Source organism: Saimiri boliviensis, chromosome 10, assembly GCF_048565385.1.
Source record: "Saimiri boliviensis isolate mSaiBol1 chromosome 10, mSaiBol1.pri, whole genome shotgun sequence".
Classification (NCBI taxonomy): Eukaryota; Metazoa; Chordata; class Mammalia; order Primates; family Cebidae; genus Saimiri; species Saimiri boliviensis.
In genome coordinates this window covers 35743134-35770376 of record NC_133458.1, presented here as the reverse complement: position 1 = coordinate 35770376, position 27243 = coordinate 35743134, and the positions used below count along the sequence as shown (strand labels likewise).

General features: G+C 38.6%; 1 protein-coding gene across 8 annotated transcripts in view; it reads left to right on the top strand.

Moving 5' to 3' along the window:
* CPED1 (cadherin like and PC-esterase domain containing 1) overlaps window positions 1-27243 on the top strand; it is a 310759-nt gene that overhangs the window by 253020 nt on the left and 30496 nt on the right. The window lies entirely within an intron of this gene.

Below are 27243 nucleotides of genomic sequence, written 5' to 3'. Positions count from 1 at the left end.
CAGCAGAGGAAGACTAACTGAATACAGTTTGGTTTTTTGAATCATGTATAGATGTTATCATAGAATAGCCTCAACAATTCCTGCTCCAAATGTTCAGTTTTCTCCAAGTAAGTCTGTTTGACAGATGGAGGATATTAAAGTTATGTCCTATGCTGACCCGATTCCATGCTGTTTTCTCAGCACAAATTGGTAGGAGCTTGCCACGTCAACTGACAGTTGGCAGTTGAGAGCAGCTGGCCTTGTCAACTGCAGCTCTGGCAGGCACTGCTGTGAAAACAGACATCTGCAGCTCAGCACAGGAAATCAAGAGGTCCTGCATGCAAGACTCACTTCTAGAGCTTTCCAAGTGCATGGCATTGTTTTTACACACTAACCTTACTGATCTTCTTTCACATTCCTGGGCAGGTCTCGCATGGACCTCACTAGGCTGATTTTTCCTTTAGTGAGGCTTCTAAGCTGATTTCTGGGACATGCAGTGTCTTCTTGCTAGGCATGCTCTGACTAGGTAGAGTCTGGCAGAACTCTCAGATATGCAAAATGGGCACATAGACTGAGATGCTTGATTAACATCAAGTAAGTAATCCTTGACCTGATTTTCAAAGTGCTTTTTATTAGATGGATGTTTGCTTATACACTGTTTGTTAGCTCTCACACATGAGCAAGACATTTCAAAAACTGATTTTCACAAAGCTCTTTAATACACATAGAAAAAAAGCACTGGATAGAAGTTATGCCAATTTCTTACTAGCAAATGGTTAAAGAAGAGTAACAGGAGGTAAGGGGCGGGGCGGAAGATGGACATCTTCATGGTGATTTCCATATAAATGTTCCAATTTTCCTAATTGAGAATATCTCTAAAGATCAATCAGCAGTGTTAGTTATTTTTTTTAAAAAAGAAGAAAATCATTTAGAAACTTATATTTCAGTGTTAATTGAGCATTGACTTTGTGTAAGAAACTGTGCTAACTTTCCTACACTTTAAATCCCACCAGATCGTAAGCTTCATGAGGGCAGGGAATGTGTTTAATCCACTGCCCTAATCTCATTGTTGAGCACAATTTTTGACACAGAATAGTAACTTAATAAATATTTGTTGAGTAAATGAATAAAATTATATTTATTCCTAATCACAGCTAAGGAAGATATTATCATATCTTTTTTCTGCTTAAGATAAAGCTCAGAGAGATTAATTTACTGATAAGCATGAGTAACCTTTTGTTACTAACAGAGTTCTGACAGAAAGTAGGTCCAAAGTGTTAGCAAATGTTTATAAAAATAAATATTGTCTATGCATTTCAGGTGTTTCCTGTTTTATTAATAAAATAGCATTCATGAAAAACACTTTAGCTTTTAGTGTGAGTGGATACATTAACAATGTGGTAGTGGCTACTCCACAGGCATATATATATATATATATATAGAGAGAGAGAGAGAGAGAGAGAGAGAGATGGAGTCTTGCTCTGTCACCTGGGCTGGAGTGCAATAGCGCTATCTCAGCTCATGGCAACTTCCACCGCCTGGGTTAAAGCCATTCTCTTGCCTCAGCCTCCCAAGTAGCTGGGATTACAGGTGCCCCCCAACCATGCTCAGTTAATTTTTTGTATTTTTTAGTAGAGACAGGGTTTCATTATGTTGGCCAGGCTGGTCTCAAACTACTGACCTCGTGATCAACACACCTTGCCCTCCCAAAGTGCTGGGATTACAGGCATGAGCCACTGCCCCGGGCCCTCCACAGGCATTTTAAACCATCAACTTGGATAATCCGGCCTCCTTATACTATAACTGTTACACTAGGAGCAATGGCAATAGCTGTTGCTACACAGCCAGACTTCTCTAAACTCAGAATACCATTCTGACCTCAGAATTTAGAGTGTTCACAAAAATTCCAAGAAGCTGTCACTGTCTATTAACCTGAAAAGCAGTAGATGTTCATTTAATTTCATCGCTAAATTCTGCGGCTTTGGACATGACATGTCTTGTTTCTCAGGCTCATTTTCTTCATCTGTAAAATAACCCTCTGTGGTAGATTGATCAACTTTGTAAAAAGCTAAAGGGCCTCTTCCCTGTTTGTCTTAGCTCAAGCTGTTTTAATAACATACCATAGGCTGGGTGGCTTAAACAACAGACACTTATTTCTCATAGTTCTGGAGGTTATGGAGTCCTCGATCAGGGTGCCAGCATGGTCAGAATCTTGGGATAGCCCTCTCCCTTGCTTCTGTTGGCTGCCTTCTGGCTTTGTCATTACACGGCAATGATAGGAAAAGTGTTTGAGTCTCTGACTTTTCTTATAAGGAAATGAATCCCATCATGAAGCCTCTACTGTTATGACCTTATCTAAACACAATTAGCTCCCAAAGACCCCTACCTCCTAATAGCATCACATTGGAGATGAGAGTTTCAACATATCAATTTGAAGAAAACATAAATGTTCAGCCCACAACATTATTTTTACTAATTTCTAGGCTGGCTATTAGTAACCCTACAAAGTAGTGGTTAAAAAAAGATCATTTTTCATACTTGTTAATCAGAGAGAGTATTGCAGGTTCCTTCAGAACTTGCATGCTCAGAAACACATTTGCCAGCACACTGCCAGCAGGACTACATAGTCTGATTTATTTATCAAGATGCTAATTTATTCTATATGCAAAAGGGAAACATTATCCATTTTTAACAGAGAAGTGGCACAACCAGTATTAGAAAGGCCATCCCTTTTACATATTATTTTATTTCCCCTAGAGAGTCTCCAGCAGTATGGAGACTATCTAGTAGTATTGAGACTCTCTAGGGGAAATAAAAATAGATGCTAGGGAGGCAGAGGCTGTTTAATGGGAAAATTCCAACACATGTAATTGAGGAGGCAAAGCAATTATAGACTATATCCAGAATAATCCCACTGATGTAAAAACCAGTGCATACATACAAACACGTTTATATACATAGAGAATTTCTTGAAGTAACAAACAGTTAAGAGTAATAGATGGAGAGGATTGGGAGAGGAGTAGGGTGAAAAATAAAAATACAGGACCCTGTGTTCAAAATTTAGTAAGTTTCAAGACAACAGTAGAACAAAAGGTGAACAAGATGGCCAATGGCATAGCCAAGAAATGCCTGAGAGAGATCAAGGTTTCAGGTAAACCAGCATTTGAACAGATCTTTGGAGAGAAAATGCCAAGAGCAGATGGCAATACAGATGCTAAGGCTAAGGAGGGAGGAGGCTGGTAACCCTGTTCAGGGTATCCAAACACTGGGGCTAGTTCCCACCCCTGAATTGGTGCTGGTGAATGGGTGAGTGAGGAACTATGGGACTACTTACCCTTGCTGTGTACTTCTGGGTTCCTGGCTACAGTGGGGCCAACATACCCCATGGACGTTTGAACTGACAGAGGAATTTATCTAGAGAGTAGACAGAGATGGTACTTCAGCCAGTGCAGAAACAGGGGCCTTAGTGCATGGCACATCTCTGGTGGAACCTAGCTATCGGTATCCTCCAAGAAGTTTTAGCCTCAGCCTACTGCCTGGCCAACTTTCCCACAGGACTGGAGCACATCTGTTCTACAGGCCCTCCTGCCCACTCTGCCTGGCTGTTCTGCAGGAGCATGTGCACAGCAGCCTCCACTGCATCTGGATGCTTTGTTCTACCTGATTATGTTCCTGATGACCTGGGAGCACTTTAGATTCCCCTAGCACACCTGGAATCTAATTCCGAGGGTCCAAAGGATAGAGTTACTAGCTGATCCTGATGCCCAAGGCTGCAGTGTGCAACTCAAGAGTGCTGAGCCAAGATCTGTGGCCAGCACTCAAGTGGGAAAGAAACTCACACACTCTCAGAGCACTGAGAAGGATGTGATGTGTGATTTCATGGGCTGGAACAGAAACAAGGCATGCCTTCCTCCACAGGACCAGTCTGGAAAGAATGTGGCCTATCTCCTTGCCTTAGCCTCTGTTCAGGGAGCCCCACATCTTGGAACACCTAACAAAAGAGATGTAGACAAAGTGCCAGTGATTAAAGGAGGCTCCCCTAAGGTATAGGAGCAAAACTAATGAGGGGAGGTCATCTCGCTCCCCACCATACAACAGAGCATGGCTACAAACTTGAGTAAATACAGAGGAGCCCTGTGGCTGAGTGAGGTCCCAGCACCCATTACTCTTATGTGCCATCTACTGGATCATAGCCCAAACTGCAACACCAAAAGCATTTTGCTAATATAACACTCTATGAAACAAAGAAACAAACAAAAAGCCACAAATAAAGATGCTATACAGAGCCTTGGTCCTTTGAAATCATCCAGAAGTAAAGCCAAGTGACTATACTCCACTTACACCACAGTTAAAGGAGCACCTACCCTTCCTGATAATAAAAAATCAGCCCAAGAACTCTGGCAATTTAAAAGCCAGAGTGTCCCCTTACCTCCAAATGAGTCCACTAACTCCCAGCAATGATTCTTAACAGTATAAAATGACTAAAATGATAGCCGTAGAATTCAGAATATGGATGTCAAAGAAACTCGTCAAAATTCAATAGAAAGTTGAAACTCAATCCAAGAAATCCAGTAAAATGATCTAAGTGTTCAAAGATAAAATAGCCATTTTAAGAAAGATTCAAATTGAATTTCTACACTTGAAAAATTTCACTGTAAAAATTTTATCACACAATTGAAGTATTAACAGCAAAATAGACCAGGCTGAGGAAAGAACTCAAAGACTGGTTCTTTGAATCAACTCAGTCAAACAAAAATAAAGAAAAAAGAATTTTTAAAAAATTAAACAAAAACTCTAAGAAATATGAGATTATATAAAAAGAACAAATCTGAAACTCATTGGCATTCCTGAGCGACAAGAGAGAATAAACAACTTGTAAAATACATGATAATATAGTTCATGAAAGTTTTCCTAATCTCATGAAAGAGGTTGACATGCACATTCAAAATAGAGAACTCCAGCTAGATACTACATGAGATGACCATCCCCAAAGAACATACACATCAGATTCACTAAGGTCATTAAAAGAAAAAATCTTAAAGGCAGCTAGAGAGAAGGGTCATGTCTCATACAGAAGGAAACTCATTAGGCTAGCAGCAGACCTTTCAGCAGAAGCCTTATAAACCAGAAGAGATTAGGGGCCTATTTTCAGCATCCTTAATGAAAATAAATTCCAACGAAGAATTTCCTATCCCATCAAAATAAACTTTATAAGTGGAAGAGAAATAAAATCCTTCTCAGATAAGCAAACACTGAGGGAATTTGTTTCAAATAGACCACCAGCATTACAAGAGGTCATTAAGGGAGAACTAAACATGAATCAAAAGAATAGCAACTGCTACTACAGAAACACACTTAAGAATATAGCTCACTGGCACTATAAAGCAACTACACAATCTAGTCTACATAACAACCAGCTAATAACATGATGATAGGATCAAAATCTCATGTATCAATACTGACCCTGAACGTAAATGGGTTAAATAACTTATTTAAAATGCACAGAGTAGCAATCTAGGTAAAAAGATAAGACCCAATCATTGTTGTCTTCAAGAGACCCCTCTTGGTGTAAGAACACCCACAGGCTCAAAGTAAAGGGATGAAGAAAGGTATACCAAACAAACAAAAAAGAGCAAGAGTTGCTATTTTATAATAGATAAAATAGATTTTGAATGAATAAAAATTAAGAAGGATAAAGAAAGGCATTATATAATAATAAAAGGTAAATCCAACAAGGGGATTTAACTATCCTAAATCTTTAAACACCAAATATTGGAACACCCAGATTTATAAAACAGGTTTTTGTTGGCCTATTAACAGATTTAGACACAATAATAATGGGAGACTTTAATACACCACTGACAGCATTAGACAAATCTTCAAGGGAGAAAATTAGCAAAGAAACTCTGGACTTAAAAATCAACATTTGACAAATTGGACATGATAAACATCTACAGAATACTCCACTCGACAACCACAGAATATATACTCTTCTCATCTACTCATGGAACATATTCTAAGATTGATCACATGCTTTAACATAAAGCAAATATCAATAGATTAAAACAAATTGAAATCATAGCAAGCGCATTGTCACACCACAGTACAATAAAAACAGAAATCAATATCAAGAAGATCTCTCAAACTTACCCAAATTTATGGATCTTAAACAACTTTCTCCTGAAAAACTTTTGGGAGAACAATGAAATTAAGGCATAAATTTAAAATTTGTTTGAAATTAATAAAAATAGGAACTCAATTATCAAAATATCTGGAATGCAACTAAGGCTGTGTTAAGAAGAAAGTTTATAGCACTAACCATCTTTATCAAAAAGTAAGAAAGATCTCAAATGAACAATTTAACTTTGCACCTAAAGGAATTAGGAAAAAAAGAACAAACTAACCCAAAACCTAGCAGGAGAAAATAAATAACTAATGTTAGAGAAGAACGGAACAAAACAAAGATGTAAAAATCAATACAAAAGATCAATGAAAGCAAAACTGGGTTTTTCAAAAAGATAAGTAAGATTGATAGACTGCTAACTAGATTAACAACAAAAGAAGAGAAAGCAAAATAAGTATAATCATAAATGACAAAGATGATAGTACAATGGATCCTCTGGAAATACAAAAGATCCTCAGAAAATACTATGAACAACTTTATGTGCACAAATTAGAAAATCTAGAAGAAATGGATAAATTCCTAAAAACACACAAACTCCCAAAACTGAAAATGAAGAGATCAAGACTGAATAGACCAGTATTGAGCTCTGAAAATGAATCAGTAATAAAAAAACCTACCAACCAAAACAAGACCTGAACCAAATTGATTAACAGCCAAATTCTACCAGATGTACAAAAAGGAATTTGTAGCAATGCTACTGAAACTATCCCAAGAAATCAAGGATGAGGGATTCTTCCCTAACTCATTCTATGAAGTTAGCATCGGCCTAATAACAAAATCTGGCAGAGTCACAGTGAAAAAAGAAAACTTCAGGCCAGTTTGCCTGATGAACATAGATGCAAAGATTCTCAACCAAATACTAGCAAACTGAATTCAGCAGCACATCAAAAAATTAATACACTACAATCAAGTAAGTGTTATTCCTGGGATGCAAAGCTGGTTCGATGTATGCAAATCAGTAAATGTGATTCACCACATAAACAAATGAAAGCAAAAAGCCACATAATCATCTCAATAAATATAGAGAAAGCTTTTGATAACATTCAACATTCCTTCATGATAAAAACTCTCAACAGACTAAACATCAATAGAAAGAACGTATTTCAAAATAATAAGAGCCATCGATGAGAAACACACAGCCAACATCATACTGAATGGGCAAAAACTGACACTATTGTCCTTGAGAACTGGAACAAAACAAATATACCTATTCTTACCACTCCTATTCAAAATAATACTGGAAGTCCTAGCAAGAGCAATCAGACAAGAAAAAGAAATAAATGGCATCAAAATAGGAAAAAAGGTCAAATTATCTCTCTTTGTTAATGATGATTCTGTGCCTAGAAAAACCTATGGACTACCAAAAGGATCTTAGAAATAATAAACAACTTTAGTGAAGTTGTAGGATACAAAATCAATGTACAAAACCCAGTAGCATTTCTGTACACTAATATTGTTCAGGCTGAGAGTCAAATCAAGAACACAATCCTATTTACAATAGCTACAAAGAAAATGAAATACCTAGGAATACAGCTAAGCAAGGTAGTAAAATATCTCTGTGAGTATAACTTCAAAATACTACTGAAAAAAATCAGAGATGACATAAATAAATGGAAAAGCTTACATGTTTATGGATCAGAATAATTAATATTGTTAAAATGGCCATACTACCCAAAGAAGTTACAGATTCAATGCTCTTTCTATGAAACTACCAATGTCACTTTTCATTTCTAACATTCATATGGGACCAAAAAAGCCCTGATAATCAAAACAATCCTAAGTAAAAAAAAAAACAAAAAACAAAAAAAAACAAAAAAACAAAGCTTATGCCAGAGACATAATTATCCAACTTCAAACTATACTATAACGCTGCAGTAACCAAAACAACATGGTACTGATACAAAACCAGAAACATAGACAAATGAAACAGAATAGAAAACACAGAGATAAAGCTGCACTTCTACAATCATCTGATCTTCAACAAGGCCAGCAGAAGCAAGCAATGGTAAAAGGCTCTTTATTCGAGAAATGGTGCTGGGATAACTGGCTAGACATATGGAGAAGAATTAAACTGGACCCTTACTTTTTACCATATACAGAAAATATTTTGAGATGTATTAAAGATTTAAATGTAAGACCTCAAATTATAGAAATCCTAAAAGAGAAACACAGTGACATACCATTTCATACAAGTCAGAAGGACTATTACTGAAAAGTCAAAACACAACAGATGTGGGAGAGGCTACAGAGCAAAAAGGATGCTTATACACTGTTGGTGGAAACGTAAATTAGTTCAGCCACTGTGGAAAGCAGTTTGGAGATTTCTCAAAGAACCTAAAAAACTATCATTTGACCCAGAAATTCCATTACTGTGTATAAATCCAAAAGAAATAAATTGTTCTGCCAAAAGATACATGCACTTCTATGTTCATCGCCACACTATTCACAATAGCAAAGACATGGAATCAACCTACTTGCCCTTCAATGGTGAACTGGATAAAGAAAATGTAGTACATATATACATATCATGGAATACTACACAGCCGTAAAAAGAACAAAATTATGTCCTTTGCAGAAACATGAATGCAACTGGAGGCCGTAATTCTAAGCAAAGTAACACAGAAACAGAAAATCAAATAGTGTATTTTCTCACTTGAAAGAGAGAGCTAAACATTAAGCACACATTGACATAAACATAAGAACAATAGACGCTACAGACTACTGGGGAGGAAGAGGAAGGGATATGGGTGGAAAAATTGCCTATTGGGTACTGTGCTCACCATCTGCATGAGGGGATCCATATCCCAAACCTCAGCATCGTGCAATATACTCATGCAGCAAACTTGCACATGTACCCCCATATCTACAATAACTATGGAAGTTTGTGGGAAAAAAGACAGCAGAAGAGCAATAAACTAAGCACAAGACCAAGACCATTCAGAGCATGTGGCCCTGCATGAAGCCAGCTTGGGTGGTAAAGCATAGTTGGTTAAGCATGAAGAGATATTTTTAAATATTTCTGTATGATTTTTATTTTTGCAGTGTGTGAGCATTGTTTTCTTAATCTAAAAATCTATATTTGAAAAGATTGTATAAATTAGAACCAAGGCAGAGGCAGTGGAAATGTAGAGGGGAAAGCCTGAGAAAGATATTTTTTATTCAGAATCACAGGAGTTAGCCATAAACAGTCAGGTGCATACACTCATATTTCACACAACACAGATAATTATGTTAACATTCACAAATGCAACTATGACTAGCATTTATTTTAAGAAAGTTTCACTTACGAATAGAAGTAGATGAGCAAAGGGTTTTCCTGGTACATCCGTTTCTTACTTTTCATGAGAATAATAAAAATATACAAAACAATCCTGTAATTTTTCTCTTTCATTACTAAGACAAATAAGTTCTCATTCTATCCAGAATTTCCTATAATCATCACTCCATTCCAAAGACAAATGTTAAAGCATAACAGTTACAAAAATAGAAATACAAGTAATATATTTTGTTTTTTAAACACATTATATGCTGACATTTTTTACCTCTCTTCCTACCATGTCATATATCCAGTGAAAAAAACATTATTTGGGCAACATTATACAGAAATTTCTTCCACATATACATAAGGACCTCAGGGTATTAATGGATTAGGAAGAGCCTCAGACTGGCAATCAGGAAGCCTAAGCTACATTTCTGATCCCAACAGACGAAGTGATTCTTTTATTTATTAAACTCATCAGATTAACTCCGTTGCCCCATAACAGAAATGCTGCAATATCAGTTACTGTAACATGTTACCACAGAGTAGAGTCCAACTGAGCACTTACCAAACTTAACTTCTGAATATTTTTCACAGCTTTTTTGATATTATGTTGTTCATTCGTTGAGTGTTTGTTGAACCAATTATCTGTTTCAGAAGCACACATATAATCCTTCAAGGTGCTCAATCTCTAGTGGAAGAAGACAAATGAGCAAAATGATCATTGCAATATAGGATGATAATTGCAACAGTATAGGGAATAGAGGTGGGCACTGGATCAAGAGTGCAAAGATCTGGAAAAGTTGCCAGAAGGAAATTGCCTGAGCAGAGTGATGTTTGCCATTATAGGCAATCTATGAATCACATTACTTTGAAAGAAGTTAGTTGAACTAGAAAAAAAATACAGACATTTTTTTACAAAAGCATTTACTATGAGAATCTTATCACTCAAGCCTCATGCTGTCTTTAATTTCCTACATACTGGAGGGAACAGACAATGAAATGTAAGAAGGCAGGAACTACATAGTTGAGAAGGCACCAGAGAAGCTTCTGAGATTCTCATTTCAGTGTGTTCCAGTTCACCTACCTTTGATTATCTAAAACCTAAATACACAGTTTTTAGTGATATAGTTGCTTTGCTGAAGACTTTCAATTAATAAATAAAATTCAAATTTTTAACAATGAGACTCCAGGGGTTTCACTGCTGCCAGGAATAAGTAGTTCAAAATATTATGCTACAAAAACTTTATTTTCAATGCCAATTATATCACATCACAGCAAGCTTCTACTTCGGGAACATATTAAAGTGAATTGTCTTTCTCTGAAGAACTGAACTAAAAGGCAACAAAATTTGGCCAGGCCATTGAGTATTGTTAGAAAGTTAGGCTTTCAAATACTGCTCTGCTTTCTTTAGAATCTCCAAGTAGTAATTTCTCTCAGTTGAATTTCCTTATGTTGTTATTGTGACCTTTTATATCTTTTCCCTACTGTTTTACATTGATGAATGCCCAGACTGTACTTGCAAATACAAGTCCACTTGTCTACAGGGAAGGAACAAGACACGAATCAGTGGAGACCTGAAGAGGTGTTCAAGCTTCTAATAATTTTGGCCAGGAATCTAACCACACATAATGGCCTGTGAGCGAGATCATACAGTCATTTGTCTTCATTTCAGCAATGTGAACAGGAGGTTGATCTTGGGTGGAAAGTTGGAACAAGTTTTCCCTCTGAGCATTTGTATCACCTGTTTTTATGTGTGTGTAGGAAGATTAGATGAATGTGGGACACTTTTTAACTCTAAATGTTTTAATTAATTTCATTTGTAGATTTATTTCACTTAGGTTTTTGTATATGTGCATAGGTTTTGTGATATCTATTATGTTGAATTAAAGGAAAATCAATTGAACAAAGCAAGCTATGTATTCAATGATACTTTCACACATTTCTTTAAATATATACCTCTTTATAAACGCTGAATGGAACACATAAAAATTATGAGAACATAATTTTGTAATCACATTGTGAAATATATAGAAAATAGTTTAGAAATATGACCATCAAATTTACAACTGCAAAAACTTAGAAGCCTTACCTAACTGAATTAAACAAGCCCTTATTTTGTTTGTCTGTGGAAAACAGTTCAGAATTTAAACCAGTAATAAAATATCTGAGAGGAGAGTGCAATTAAGAAAGGGAAGTATAAAAAGGCAATATTTACAAAAACTACTTAAACTCAGCTGTTAAAACAGGGAATGTAACAGAAATTTTTAAGTAATGTTTTCATATTAAGTAGTGTCTTAGACTTAAAGGTGTTTAAATTTTCAAAGTGTGGCTAATTTAGAATAATATGTTCTGACTAATACGTGAATTCCATTATGGTTATGTAATTCATTGTTGCCTGTCAGTTTCAGTAAATGGGTCATGTACAAGGCAAGAGTGCAACTCACTCTTGCCAGGAAAAGATGACTTACACATAATGCCCTCCTTCAATATTCAATAAATACAACAACAATTCGGAGATAATGGCAATATAGGCAAATAATTCTGTTCCAAGCAGCTAGAAGAGCCATATCTAGGTGATGTTATCAGTTGTTTGCTTTGCTTTCTTTTGTTTTGTTGCCAAATTTTGTTTGAGAATGATTTTCCTAAGTGTCAGTCTTATATTTGTTTTTTTTTCTTTTTTTTTTTTTTTACTGCAAACATCAATTTGGCTGCTCATCTATATACAACTTAATTAAAATGCGCAATTGGAAAACATTTATTGTAACCACATCACATTTCACAGAAAGATGCTGTATTAAGCTAGATTTTCATCATGATGTGAATATCATTAGCCATCTAATCACTCTCAGCTTTATATTAAAACTGAACCACCCTTTGCATCATTTAGAAGTGAGTATTTATCTTAGGAGATCAGTGGTTTTGGACCTTAGGGCTCATCAGAATCACTGTAGAGCTTTCTAAATACATGGGTTATGCTTGGCTCTGGATTAGATGTAATAAATAAGACTCCTCACCTCATTTTTATTTCCTTTATTTATAACAATGTGAAAGGTCTCCAGTAAACAGGCATTACCTGGATTAATGGACAATTAGCTCCTACTGCACTCCTATATAACTTCCCTTTTTGGAAGGTTCTAGTGGGTTCCTGTTAGCTAGGCTCAGTCTTGTGTTGAAATTTACATGCACTTTATTGGATCCAAAGAAATGCTACCACTTCTATAAATATTAATGATTGAACTGATACAGGAGGGAAGAAAGGAAAAAGGAAAATTATTTTAAATTTTTTTCTTTTTCTTTTCTTGTGTATTGATACTACATATACCCATTTCTCTTCCTACCTCAACAGATCAGAAGACTCTTGGAAGCTAACAACCTTCACTTTCTTTGTATTGACTCAACCTAGATAGCCACCAAATATCCTTTTATTTCCAACTTGATTCTCTTACTATGTCCCGGTTACTTTTGGTGATGCTGGAGAAAAGAGATTATGGATTAAAATATTTAAAAATTAAGTATTATCATTGTTAGTTCCCTCCATGAAGGAACAAAATGAGATAAAAATTACTTTATTGTACATTTAAATTAAAAAATTCCCAAAGTCTTGGTTGCATTTTTACCAATAAATGATATTTCTTGATATTTGTCTCAGGAAAACAACTTCTCAAATTGAAGACCTCTTGGGCATCACCCAAATTAAAATGTATTCTTTCTCATACCTCCCATTTCTGCTAATTCATAGGTGAAAAAATCTGAACAGAGGGTTTAGTTTTTCCCCAGGAAGACTTAACATGTAAGAGAATGTGGTAGAGAATAGCTAAGCATTCATCAAAGTCAGTTTCTCTTCTCCACAGCACACAGCTTGACTATATTTCTCAGTGTCCCTTGACATTAGGTATATGGCCATGAGACTGAATTCTATCCAATGGAATGTGATCAGCAATGAAGTGGTCAGCTTCCAGGGCTGGCCAAAAGAAAATCTGACAGCACCTTTTTCCCTTCCGTCAGTTGGGTGTCAATATCCAGAAAGTCCCTAGAAGCTATAATTGAAGACACAGTCCAGTCGTCCTGGGACCCTAAATGACCTTGCGTAATTGCACTTTAGGTTCTGGGGTACATGTGTAGAACATGCAGGACTGTTGCACAGGTACCTACATGGCAATGAGATTTGCTGCCTCCATCCCCCTGTCACCTATATCTGGCATTTATTCCCATGTTATCCCTCCCTAACCTCCCTACCCACTGCTGTCTCTTCCCTATTCCCCTCCAACAGACCCCAGTGTGTGATGATCCCCTCCCTGTGTCCATGTGTTCTCATTGTTCAATACCTATCTATGAGTGATAATATGCAGTGTTTGATTTTCTATTCTTGTGTCAGTTTGCTGAGAATGATGGTTTCCAGATTCATCCATGTCCTTACAAAGGACACAAACTCATCATTTTTTGTGGCTGCATAGTATTCCTTGGTGTATATGTGCCATATTTTTCTTGTTTAGTCTATCATTGATGGGCATTTGAATTGGTTCCAGGTATTTGCTATTGTAAACAGTGCCGCAATGAACATAGGTATGCCTGTGTCTTTATAAGAGAATAATTTGTAATCCTTTGGATACATACCAGGTAATGGGATTGCTGGGTCAAATGGAATTTCTATTTCTAGGTCCTTGAGGAATCACCACACTGTCTTCCACAATGGTTGAACTAATTTACACTCCCACCAACAGTGTAAAAGTGTTCCTGTTTCTCCACATCCTCTCCAGCATCTGTTGTCCCCTGATTTTTTAATGATTGCCATACTAACTGGCATGAGGTGGTATCTAAATGTGGTTTTGATTTGTATTTCTCTAATAATAAGTGATGATGAGAATTTTTTCATATGTTTGTTGGCCTCATAAATGTCTTCTTTTGAAAAGTGTCTGTTCATATCTTTCACCCATTTTTGAATGGGTTTCTTTGTTTTTTTTCTTATAAATCTGTTTTAGTTCTTTGTAGATTCTGGATATTAGCCCTTTGTCAGATGAGTAGATTGCAAATATTTTTTTCCCATTCTGTTGGTTGCCAGTTCACTCTAATGATTATTTCTTTTGCTTCCAATACTATATTGAATAGGAGTGGTGAGAGAGGGCATCCTTGTCTAGTGCCAGATTTCAAAGGGAATGTTTCCAGTTTTTGCCCATTTAGTATGATATTGGCTGTGGATTTGTCATAAATAGCTTTTATTATTTTGAGATATGTTTGGTCAATACCTTGTTTACTGAGAGTTTTTAGCATAAAGCGCTGTTGAATTTTTTCGAAGGCCTTCTCTGCATCTATTGAGATGATCATGTGATTTTTGTCTTTGGTTCTGTTTTTGTGGTGGATTACATTTTTAGACTTGTGTATGCTGAACCAGTCTTGCATCCCTGGGATGAAGCCTATTTGATTGTGATGGATGAGCTTTTTGATGTCTTGTTGCAATCAGTTTGCCAGTATTTTATTGAATATTTTTGCATCTATATTCATCATGGATATTGGCCTGAAGTTTTCTTTTTTTGTTGAGTCTCTGCCGGGTTTTGGTATCAGGATGATGTTGGGCTCATAAAATGATTTGGGAAGGATTCCCTCTTTTTGTATTGTTTGGAATAGTTTCAGAAGCAGTGGTACCAGCTCCTCTTTGTATGTCTGGTAGAATTCTGCTGTGAACCCATCTGGACCTGGGCTTTTTTTGATTGGTAGGCTATTAATTGCCTCAACTTTAGGCCTTGTTATTGTTTATTCAGGGTTTCAACTTCTTCCTGGTTTAGGCTTGGGTGGGTGCAAGTGTCCAGGAATTTGTCCATTTCTTGCAGGTTTAGTGGTTTATGTGCATAGAGTTGTTTGTAGTAATCTCCGATTGTAGTTTTTACTTCTGTGGAATCTGTGGTGATATCCCCTTTATCATTTTTTATTGCATCCATTTGATTCTCCTCTCTTTCCTTTTTTATTGATGTTCGTAGTGTTCTGTCTATTTTGTTAATCTTTTCAAAAAACCAGCTCCTGGATTTATTGATTTTTCGGAGGATTCTTTGTGTCTCTATCTCCTTCAGTTCTGCTCTGATATTAGTTATTTCTTGTCTTCTGCTAGCTTTTGAGTTTTTTGATCTTGCTCCTCTAGCTCTTTCAATTTTGATGATAGGGTGTCAATTTTAGATCTTTCTTTGCTTCTCATGTGGGCATTTATTGGTGTTGATCTGTCTATTATTGACAGTGGAGTGTTAAGTCTCCCCCTATTATTGTGTGTGAGTCTAAGTCTCTTTGTAGGGCGTTAAGAACTTGCTTTATGTATCTGGGTGCTCCTCTATTGGGTGTGTATACATTTAGGATCCTTAGTTCTTCTTGTGGCCTTGATTGTTTCACCATTATGTAATGCCCTTCTTTGTCTCTTTTGATCTTTGTTGGTTTAAAGTCCATTTTATCAGAGCTAGGATTGCAACTCCTGCTTTTTTTTTTTTTTTTTCTTTCTCTCTCTCTCTCCATTTGCTTGGTAGATCTTCCTCCATCCCTTTATTTGAGTCTATGTGTGTCCTTGCATGTGAGATGGGTTTCCTGGATACAGCACACCAATGGGTTTTGACTTTTTATCCAATTTGCGAGTCTGTGTCTTTTGATTGGGGCATTTAGCCCATTTACATTTAAGGTTAATATTGTTATGTGTGTATTTGATCCTGCTATTTTGATGGTAGCTGGTTGTTTTGCCCATTAGTTGACACAGCTTCTTTATTGTCTGAAGATGGCTCTTTGCCATTTGATAAATTTTTGGAGTGCCTGGTACTGATTGCTCTTTTCTATGTTTAGTGCTTCTTTCAGGAGCTCTTGTAAGGCAGGGCTGGTGGTGGAAAAATTTCTCAACAATTGCTGGTTCATAGAGGATTTTATTTCTCCTTCACTTATGAAGCTTAGTTTGGCTGGATATGAAATTCTAGGTTGAAAGTTCTTTTCTTTATGGATGTTGAATATTGGCCCCCACTCTCTTCTGGCTTGTAGGATTTCTGCCAAGAGGTCTGCTGTGAGTCTAATGGGCTTCCCTTTGTGGGTAACCTGACATTTCTCTCTGGCTGCTCTTAGCATTTTTTCCTTCATTTCAACCCTGAATCTGATGATTATGTGCCTTGGGGTTGCTCTTCTTGAGGAATATCTTCATGGTGTTCTCTGTATTTCCTGGACTTGAATATTGGCCTGCCTTGCTAGGTTGGGGAAATTCTCCTGGATAATATCCTGAAGAGTGTTTTCCAGCTTGGATTCATTCTCTCTGTCACATTCAAGTACACCTATCAAACATAGATTAAGTCTTTTCACATAATCCCATATTTCTTGGAGGCTTTGTTCATTTTTTTTTTTTTGCCCTTTTTTCTCTAATCTTGCCTTCTCATTTTATTTCATTGAGTTGATCTTCAATCTCTGATATCATTTCTTCTGCTTGGTCGATTTGGCTATTGAAACTTGTTTATGCTTCATGAAGTTCCCATGTTGTGTTTTACAACTCCATCAGGTCATTTATATTCTTCTCTAAGCTGTTTATTCTTGTTAGCATTTTGTAAAACGTTTTTTTGAAGTTCTTAGTTTCTTTGCATTGGGTTAGAACATGTTCTTTTAGCTCAGAAAAGTTTATTACCCACCTTCTGAAGCCTATTTCTGTCCATTCACCAGATTCATTCTTGATCCAGCTTTGTTCCCTTGCTGGTGAGGAGTTGTGATCCTTTGGAGGAGGAGAGGTGTTCTGATCTGGGTGTTTTCATCTTTTTTTTTGCGCTGGTTTCTCCCCATTTTTGTGGATTTATCTACCTGTAGTCTTTGTAGTTAGTAACTTTTGGATGGGGTCTCTGAGTGGACATCCTTTTTTGTTGGTGATTAAGTTATTTCTTTCTGTTTTTTAGTTTTCCTTCTCACAGTCAGGCCCCTCTGCTGTAGGACTGCTGAGGTCCACTCCAGACCCTACTTGCCTGGGGATCACCTGCAGCAGCTGCAGAACAGTAAGGGTTGCTGCCAGTTTCTTCTTCTGTTATCTTTGTCCCAGAAGGATACCTGCCAGATGTCAGCCTGAGCTCTCCTTTATGAGGTGACTCTTTGGATGTATGGGGATCAGGCAACTGCTTGAGGAGACAGTCTGACCCTTACAGGAGCTCAAGTGCTGAGCTGTAAGATCTATTGTTTCATTCACAGGTGCTGGGCAGGTACATTTAATTCTGCTGCAGCAGAACTCCTAACCACCTTTTTTCCCAGGTGCTCTGTCCTGGGAATGCTGGGCTTTATTTATAAATTCCTGACATGCTGCTGCCTTTTTTCAGAGATGCCCTGCCCAGCTAGGAGGTAGCCTAGTCAATGCCTGCAGAGGTGTTGCTGAGCTGCTGTAGGCTCTGCCCAGCTGCTGTGTGAACTTTCTTGTGATTTTGTTAATAGAGGTATAGTTAGAACTGCCTCGATAATGGCAGTCTGCCTCAGTAATGGCAGACTGCCTCTGTAATGGCGGGCTGCCTCAGTGATGGCAGATTGCCTCGGTAATGGCGGACTGCCTCAGTAATGGAGGACTGCCCTGGAAATGGCAGACTGCCTCAGTAATGGCAGACTGTCTAGGTAACGGCTGACTGCCTCAATAGTGGTGGATTGCCTTGGTAATGGTGGATGCCCTTCCCCCCACAGAGCTGGACTGTCCCAGGTCCAGCTGTGCTTGCTGTGAAACTCTCAATCTAGAGCATTTCAGATTTCTGGTCTTTGTGGGGGTGGGACCCGCTGTGGGACCCGCTGAGCCAGATCATCTGGTCCCTGTTTCAGCCCCTGTTTTTTCAGTTGAATGGACGGCTCTGTCTCCCAGGCATTCCAGGTGCCAGGTGAAATGGCTGCCCAGATTTGTGTGAGTTTTTGTACCGAGACCTGCTGCACCAGCCATGCTGGAAACTCATTGCACTTTTCAGCCTGGGAATCTCCTGGTCTGTGGGTAGTAATAACTCATCTGGAAATGTGGTGATCACTCACCCTCTGCATTGTTCTCGCTGGGAACTACACTCCAGAGCTGTTCCTATTCAGCCATCTTGGATCCGCCAACTGGGAGACACCTGAGGCATTCTTTTATAGTGATGTAAAACAGACTAATGTAACAATTTTAAAAACAAGCTTCAAGCTTGTGTAGAGCCTAGGAATATGACATCCTGTTAGGTCCTATGGTTCATAATGCTATGAAAAAGAATGGAAAAAATACCATTCTTTTTCATAGCACCTCCTGTATACTTTGTGGTGGCTCACACTGCATGCAGAATCATGGGAGTAGAACAATGCAAAACTTTTCTAAACATATCTTTGTATTTAAAACCAAATCACATTTCTTTCTCTTTGCTTATCCAAAAGAGGAAAAAATACCTATGGATTCTAGTGTAAGGCAATAATTTTCACAGGAGAGAGAAAGAATTATATTTAAATTGTATGACTAGTGACAAATATTTGTTATATAATCTAGGCCTTTTAAAACAGAAGCTTTTCCTTAAAATAAATAATCTGCAAATTTCCTTTATAAAAATCTACCAAACTGATTGGCCTAAAAGATATAAAGATGGAATAGGAATCATGTAACTGAAACAAATCACTCTTTAATTCCTGACAAATTTTCAAACTGTGTAATATGTGCATTAAAAAGCTGACATTTTGAGAGGACTTTCAAGATGGCCGCCTAAGAACAGCTCAGGACTTCAGCTCCCAGTGAAAGTGCAGAGGGTGAGTGGACGCCGCATTTCCAGACGAACTCTTATTGCCCACAGACCAGGAGATACCCAGGCAGAGGGGTCGCCAGCGTCGCAGTCCCAGCCGGTGCGGCTGTTTTGGCCCCCGCGGGGCTGATTCCGCCCGCGCGGCTGCTGTGACCACTCCCTGTTGCTGCCGTTCTCCGTACAAAAGCCACTGGTCTGGGAGCCCTCTTAGATGGCGAGCAGAGCCTTGAGACGGCAGAATAGCCCATTCATCTGAAATAGCGAGTCAGGCCAGGAGATTCCTAGGCAAAAAATCCGCCAGGAGCCGGCGCCGCGGTTCGAGCCGACTCCGTGAGTCGCAGCACGGGAGATCCCGGCGCCTTTTCAACAAGCGACCAGAACGCGGGGTCGTTCAACTTAAAAGAAAAGACTCTGAGTCAGGGAGCCAGGTGATCAGGCTCGGTTGGTCCCACCCCTCCACCCCCAACAACAACGAAAACAAAAACAGTAATTGGAAACCCTCTGGGTTGAGCCCTTCAAACCAAGCACAGCTGAACCGGGACGGTCCGGCTCCGTGGGGGAGGGGCTTCCGCCATTACTGAGACTCTCCACCACTACAGAGGCAGGCTGCCGTTGCCGAGGCAACCCGCCGTTGCCGAGGCAACCTGCCACAACAGAGAGAGTCCGCCATAACAGAGGCGGGGCCACCATTGCCCAGACAGTTCTAACTACGCCCATATAAAAAGGACTACAGGGAAGAGCTCAGGGCAGCTGGGCGGAGCCCACAGCAGCTCAGCAAAGCCCCTGCGGGCAGGCAGAGGCTAGGCCTGCTGCTAGCTGGGCGGGTCCGACCTGAAAAAAAAAATCAAAAAAGGCAGTAGTGCAACGGAAACTCATAAAGCTCCAACTCCCTGGGACAGAGACAGACAACAGGTGGATAAACCCACAAAAATGGGTAGAAACCAGCGTAAAAAGGATGAAAACTCCCGAAACCAGAACACCTCTCCTCCTAAAAGTGATCACAACTCCTCACCAGCAAGGGAACCAGACCGGATGGAGAAGGAGGGTGATGAAATGACAGAATCAGACTTCAGAAGATGGGTAGTAAGAAACTACAATGAGCTAAAAGAACATGTTCTAACCCATCGCAAAGAAAATAGGAACCTTGAATAAAGATTGGACGAACTGCTGACGAGAATGGACAGCATAGAGAGGAGAATAAGTGAATTGATGGAGCTGAAAAACGCAACACGAGAACTTCGTGAAGCATGCACAAGCTTCAACAGCCGAATCGACCAAGCAGAAGAAAGGATATCAGAGGTCGAAGACCAACTCAATGAAATAAAAAGAGAAGGCAAGAACAGAGAAAAAAGCGCAAAAAGGAATGAACAAAATCTTCAAGAAATGTGGGACTATGTGAAAAGACCTAATCTACGTCTGATAGGTGTACCTGAATGTGATGAAGAGAATGAATCCAAGCTGGAAAATACTCTTCAGGATATTATCCAGGAAAACTTCCCCAACCTAGCAAGGCAGACCAATATTCAAATCCAGGAAATACAGAGAACACCACAGAGATATTCCTCAAGAAGAGCAACCCCAAGGCACATAATCGTCAGATTCACCAGGGTTGAAATGAAAGAGAAAATGCTAAGGGCAGCCAGAGAGAAAGGTCGGGTTACCCACAAAGGGAAGCCCATTAGACTCACAGCAGATCTCTCAGCAGAAACCCTACAAGCCAGAAGAGACTGGGGGCCAATATTCAACATCCTTAAAGAAAAGAACTTTCAACCCAGAATCTCCTATCCAGCCAAACTCAGCTTCATAAGTGAAGGAAAAATAAAATCCTTTGTGAACAAGCAAGCACTCAGAGATTTCATCACCACCAAACCTGCTCTACAAGAACTCCTGAAAGAGGCTCTACACATATAAAGGAACAACCAGTACCAGCCACTCCAAAAACACACCAAATGGTAAAAAAGCAGCAACACAATCAAGAATCTGCATCAACTAACCAACAAAACAGCCAGGTAGCATCAAAATGACAGCATCAAATTCACACATAACAATACTATCCCTAAATGTCAATGGACTAAATGCCCCAATCAAAAGACACAGACTGGCAAATTGGATAAAAAGCCAAAACCCATCAGTGTGCTGTATCCAGGAAACCCATCTTACATGCAAGGATACACAAAGGCTCAAAATAAAGGGATGGAGGAAGATCTACCAAGCAAATGGAGAGCAAAAAAAGGCAGGAGTTGCAATTCTCATCTCTGATAAAATAGACTTTAAAGCAACAAAGATCAAAAGAGACAAAGAAGGACATTACATAATGGTAAAAGGATCACTGCAACAAGAAGAGCTAACGATCCTAAATATATATGCACCCAATACAGGAGCACCCAGATACATAAGGCAAGTTCTTAATGACTTACAAAGAGACTTAGACTCCCACACAATAATAGTGGGAGACTTTAACACCCCATTGTCAATATTAGACAGATCAACCAGACAGAAAATCAACAAGGATATCCAGGACCTGAACACAGACCTGGAACGAGCAAACCTAATAGACATTTACAGAACTCTCCACCCCAAATCCACAGAATATACATTCTTCTCAGCACCACATCACACCTACTCTAAAATTGACCACATAATTGGCAATAAATCACTCCTCAGCAAATGCAAAAGAACAGAAATCATAACAAACAGTCTCTCAGACCACAGTGCAATCGAGTTAGAACTCAGAATGCAGAAACTAACTCAGAACCGCCCAGCTTCATGGAAACTGAACAACTTGCTCTTGAATGTTGACTGGATAAACAATGAAATGAAGGCAGAAATAAAGATGTTCTTCGAAACCAATGAGAACGAAGACACAACATACCAGAATCTCTGGGACACATTTAAAGCAGTCTCTAGAGGAAAATATATAGCAATGAGTGCCCACATGAGAAGAAAGGAGAGATCGAAAATTGACACCCTATCATCAAAATTGAAAGAGCTAGAGGAGCAAGATCAAAAAAACTCAAAACCTAGCAGAAGACAGGAAATAACTAAGATCAGAGCAGAACTGAAGGAAATAGAGACACAAAAAACTCTTCAAAAAATCAATAAATCCAGGAGCTGGTTTTTTGAAAAGATCAACAAAATAGACAGACCACTAGCCAGATTAATAAAAAAGAAAAGAGAGAATAACCAAATTGATGCAATAAAAAATGATAAAGGGAATATCACCACAGATTCCACGGAAATCCAAACCATCATCAGAGATTATTACAAACAACTCTATGCACATAAACTAGTAAACCTGGAAGAAATGGATAAATTCCTGGACACCTGCAACCTCCCAAGCCTAAACCTGGAAGAAGCCGCAACCCTGAATAGACCAATAACATGGTCTGAAGTCGAGGCAGCAATAAAGAGCCTATCACCCAAAAAAAGCCCAGGTCCAGATGGGTTCACAGCTGAATTCTACCAGACATACAAGGAGGAGCTGATACCATTCCTTCTGAAACTATTCCAGACAATCCAAAAAGAGGGAATCCTTCCCAAATCATTTTACGAGACAAACATCATCCTGATACCAAAACCCGGCAGAGACTCAACAAGAAAAGAAAATTTCAGGCCAATATCCATGATGAACATAGATGCAAAAATCTTCAATAAAATACTGGCAAACCGATTGCAACAGCATATCAAAAAGCTCATCCACCATGATCAAGTAGGATTCATCCCGGGGATGCAAGTCTGGTTCAACATACGCAAGTCCATAAACGTAATTCACCACATAAACAGAACCAAAGACAAAAACCACATGATTATCTCGATTGATGCAGAGAAGGCTTTTGACAAAATTCAACAACCCTTTATGCTAAAAACCCTCAATAAACTAGGTATTGACGGAACGTATCTCAAAACAATAAAAGCTATTTACGACAAACCAACAGCCAATATCATACTGAATGGGCAAAAACTGGAAGCATTCCCTTTGAAATCTGGCACTAGACAAGGATGCCCTCTCTCACCACTCCTATTCAATATAGTACTGGAAGTTCTAGCCAGAGCAATCAGGCAAGAAAAAGAAATAAAGGGTATCCAAATTGGAAAGGAGGAAATCAAATTGTCTCTATTTGCAGATGACATGATTGTATATCTGGAAGACCCCATCATCTCAGCCCAAAATCTCCTGAAACTGATAAACAACTTCAGCAAAGTCTCAGGATACAAAATCAACGTGCAAAAATCACAAGCATTCCTATACACCAGTAATAGACTTCAAGAGAGCCAAATCAAGAACGAACTGCCATTCACAATTGCTACAAAGAGAATAAAGTACCTAGGAATACAACTAACAAGGAACGTAAAGGACCTCTTCAAGGAGAACTACAAGCCATTGCTCAACGAAATAAGAGAGGATACAAACAGATGGAGAAACATTCCATGTTCATGGTTAGGAAGAATCAACATCGTGAAAATGGCCATACTGCCCAAAGTAATTTACAGATTCAATGCTATTCCCATCAAGCTACCAATGACCTTCTTCACAGAACTGGAAAAAAAACACCTTAAACTTCATATGGAACCAAAAGAGAGCCCGCATAGCCAAGTCAATTCTAAGCAAAAAGAACAAAGCGGGAGGCATCACACTACCGGACTTCAAACTATACTACAAGTCTACAGTAATCAAAACAGCATGGTACTGGTACCAAAACAGAGATATAGACCAATGGAACAGAACAGAGGCCTCACAGGAAATACAACATACCCACAACCATCTGATCTTCGACAAACCTGACAAAAACAAGCAATGGGGAAAGGACTCCCTGTTTAATAAATGGTGTTGGGAAAACTGGCTAGCCATGTGCAGAAAGCAGAAACAGGACCCCTTCCTGACACCTTACACCAAAATTAACTCCAGATGGATTAAAGACTTAAACATCAGACCTAATACCATAAAAACCTTAGAAGAAAATCTAGGCAAAACCATTCAGGACATAGGTGTAGGCAAGGACTTCATGACCAAAACGCCAAAAGCAATGGCAAAAAAAGCCAAAATAGACAAATGGGACCTAATCAAACTCCACAGCTTCTGCACGGCAAAAGAAACAGTCAGTAGAGTGAATCGGCAACCAACAGAATGGGAAAAAATTTTTGCAGTCTACCCATCTGACAAGGGGCTGATATCCAGAATTTACAAAGAACTAAAGCAGATCTACAAGAAAAAAACAAACAAGCCCATTCAAAAATGGGCAAAGGATATGAACAGATACTTTACAAAAGAAGACATACAGGAGGCCAACAAACATATGAAAAAATGCTCATCATCACTGGTCATCAGAGAAATGCAAATCAAAACCACATTGAGATACCATCTCACACCAGTTAGAATGGCGATCATTAAAAAATCGGGAAACAACAGATGCTGGAGAGGATGTGGAGAAATAGGAACACTTTTACACTGTTGGTGGGAATGTAAATTAATTCAACCATTGTGGAAGACAGTGTGGCGATTCCTCAAGGACCTAAAAATAGAAATCCCATTTGACCCAGCAATCCCATTACTGGGTATATATCCAAAGGATTATAAATCATTCTACTACAAGGACACGTGCACACGAATGTTCATTGCAGCACTGTTTACAATAGCAAAGACCTGGAACCAACCCAAATGCCCAACGATGATAGACTGGATAGGGAAAATGTGGTACATATACACCATGGAATATTATGCAGCCATCAAAAACGATGAGTTCACGTCCTTTATAGGGACATGGATGAACCTGGAAACCATCATTCTCAGCAAACTGACACAAGAGCAGAAAATCAAACACCGTATATTCTTGCTCATAGGCGGGTGTTGAACAATGAGAACACATGGACACAGGGAGGGGAGCACTACACACTGGGGTCTGTTGGGGGGAAATGGGGGAGGGGCGGGGGGTGGGGAGGTGGGAAGAGATAGCATGGGGAGAAATGACAGATACAGGTGAGGGGACGGAAGGCAGCAAAGCACACTGCCATGTGTGTACCTATGCAACAATCTTGCATGTTCATCACATGTACCCCAAAACCTAAAATGCAATAAAAAAAAAGAAAAAAAAAAAAAGCTGACATTTTGAAGTTAGACATCTTTTAGTTAGAAATATCAGTCTTTTACAAAAATTGCTTTTCCAACAGAACAATCTATCTTAAAATTACAACTGCATTTTCACTGTAGTTATACTTTATCATTTCCATCTTTCATGAATAGAAAGGTACTAGAATAACGTAACTCTCTAGAAATCCCAGAGCTATGTCTGCTAGATTCAGATTTGTTTTTGAGATATTTGCTATTTAGAAAAGCTTGTTGTGCAGATGACAGTGGTGATGCTTCCTTCTCCCATTCAGGTAGTGCTTGCTAGTCACTGATCAGCAATGGGGCCACCTGGGACCCATTCTGAGAGCACTGGTTTGCTCAGGATGACCATCTCTCTTCCAGTTCTCCATCCAGAACTCCAGTTTTTCCAACCACCCTTCAAGTCCTGATGGAGATCAAAAGGAGGTTTAGTAGGGCAGGAAAGAAACTGCTGTGACTTCGACATTTCCTATTTTTGCTGTCATTTTCTCTAGAGAAGCAAATGAATTTTAAGTGCCTAGCAAGGCAGCTTACATTCATTTTGTGCTTACTGTGTGTCAAGAATATGAAAAGTATTTAAAATCACATTTAAGTCCTCCTACATGGAGCTCTGTTTCTCCCCACTGTACACATAATGACATTAACCCTTGGAGAGGTCACATGATTTGTCTAAAATCACCTAGTTAATAAATGATAGTACCTAAGAATTCTGAAACAGGACTGTTGTGCCACTGACATGCTTTAGTGGGCTGCCTTTTCACATATAAACACCCAGAAAATACTGGAAATCTAGGAATGTTGTTGTTGTTTTTCTCAGTAACATAGAGCTACTTTGATTTTTCTCAAACTTTATATCGCTCTGCATAGCTCACAATACAGATATCTAGGTAGGTTCCTGGCTGCCGGGGGATACCCTGGGAGGGACTGCACCCTAATACTGAAATGAAAAAACCTACCAAAAAAAAAAAACCCATACTGGCAATTTAGTTTAAAAGCTAGATCTCAAAGGTCCTTTATTATTATTATGGACTGAATTGCATCCCCTTCACCAAATTCGTACATTGACGTTCTAATCCCCAGTACCTCATAATATGCCTATATTTAGAGATAGGGCCTTTGAAGAGCTGATTAAGGTAAAATGAGGTCCTATGTGTGGGGTCTACTTAGTCTAATCTGACTGGGATCTTTAAAGAAGAGATTAGGACATGGACACATACAGAGGAAAGACATGAAGAAAAGACAGCCACCTACAAGCCAGAGAGGACCTAGGAAGGAACCAACCCTACTAGCTACTTGATCTTGGACTTCTAGCCTCCAGAAATATGAGAAAATTAATTTCTGTTGTTGGAGCCACACAATCTGTGGTACTTCCTTATGGCAGCTATAGCAAACCAATACTAATGGAGTTGATAACTGCTGATATCTAAAATTAAGAGCTTTCCTAATCATACAATGTTCATGTTTAAATCATGAATCTAAATCAGAAATGTAGGCAAGAAAATCAAACATAAATTGTTAAAGGTTGAATGTAGTAAGAAGAAATTCAAGTTATTTCACCAACTATTTTATTACACTGGAATGTTATTGCTCCAAATGCAACCTGGCTGAGAGGATCTATGGCCGAGTCCTTGAAATCCTGTTATTTGGGGTAGCCTAATGATGATTACGATAACACTACTTGAGCTGAAGGCAAATTGGAGACGCTTTCTAGATTTCTTCGCACAGCTACCTGGATATACTTACTGTGGAAAGAGTTTAAATCTTTGTAGATTCTCACTAAATTTTCTGTGGAAGGACAAATACAAAAGTACCTGAGAAGTGATGGTAAAACCTGCTGTTAAAATCAGAAGAAAACATGTGCATGACGAATGGAAAGAGAAATCTCAAAAGAAAGAAAGAAAAAAAAAAAAAAAAAAAGAAAACGAAGAATGAATTAAATCTTATCCAAAAACATTAGAAGGGATTGTCTATGACAAAAATCCGTTTGAGTTTCAAGTCACTACAT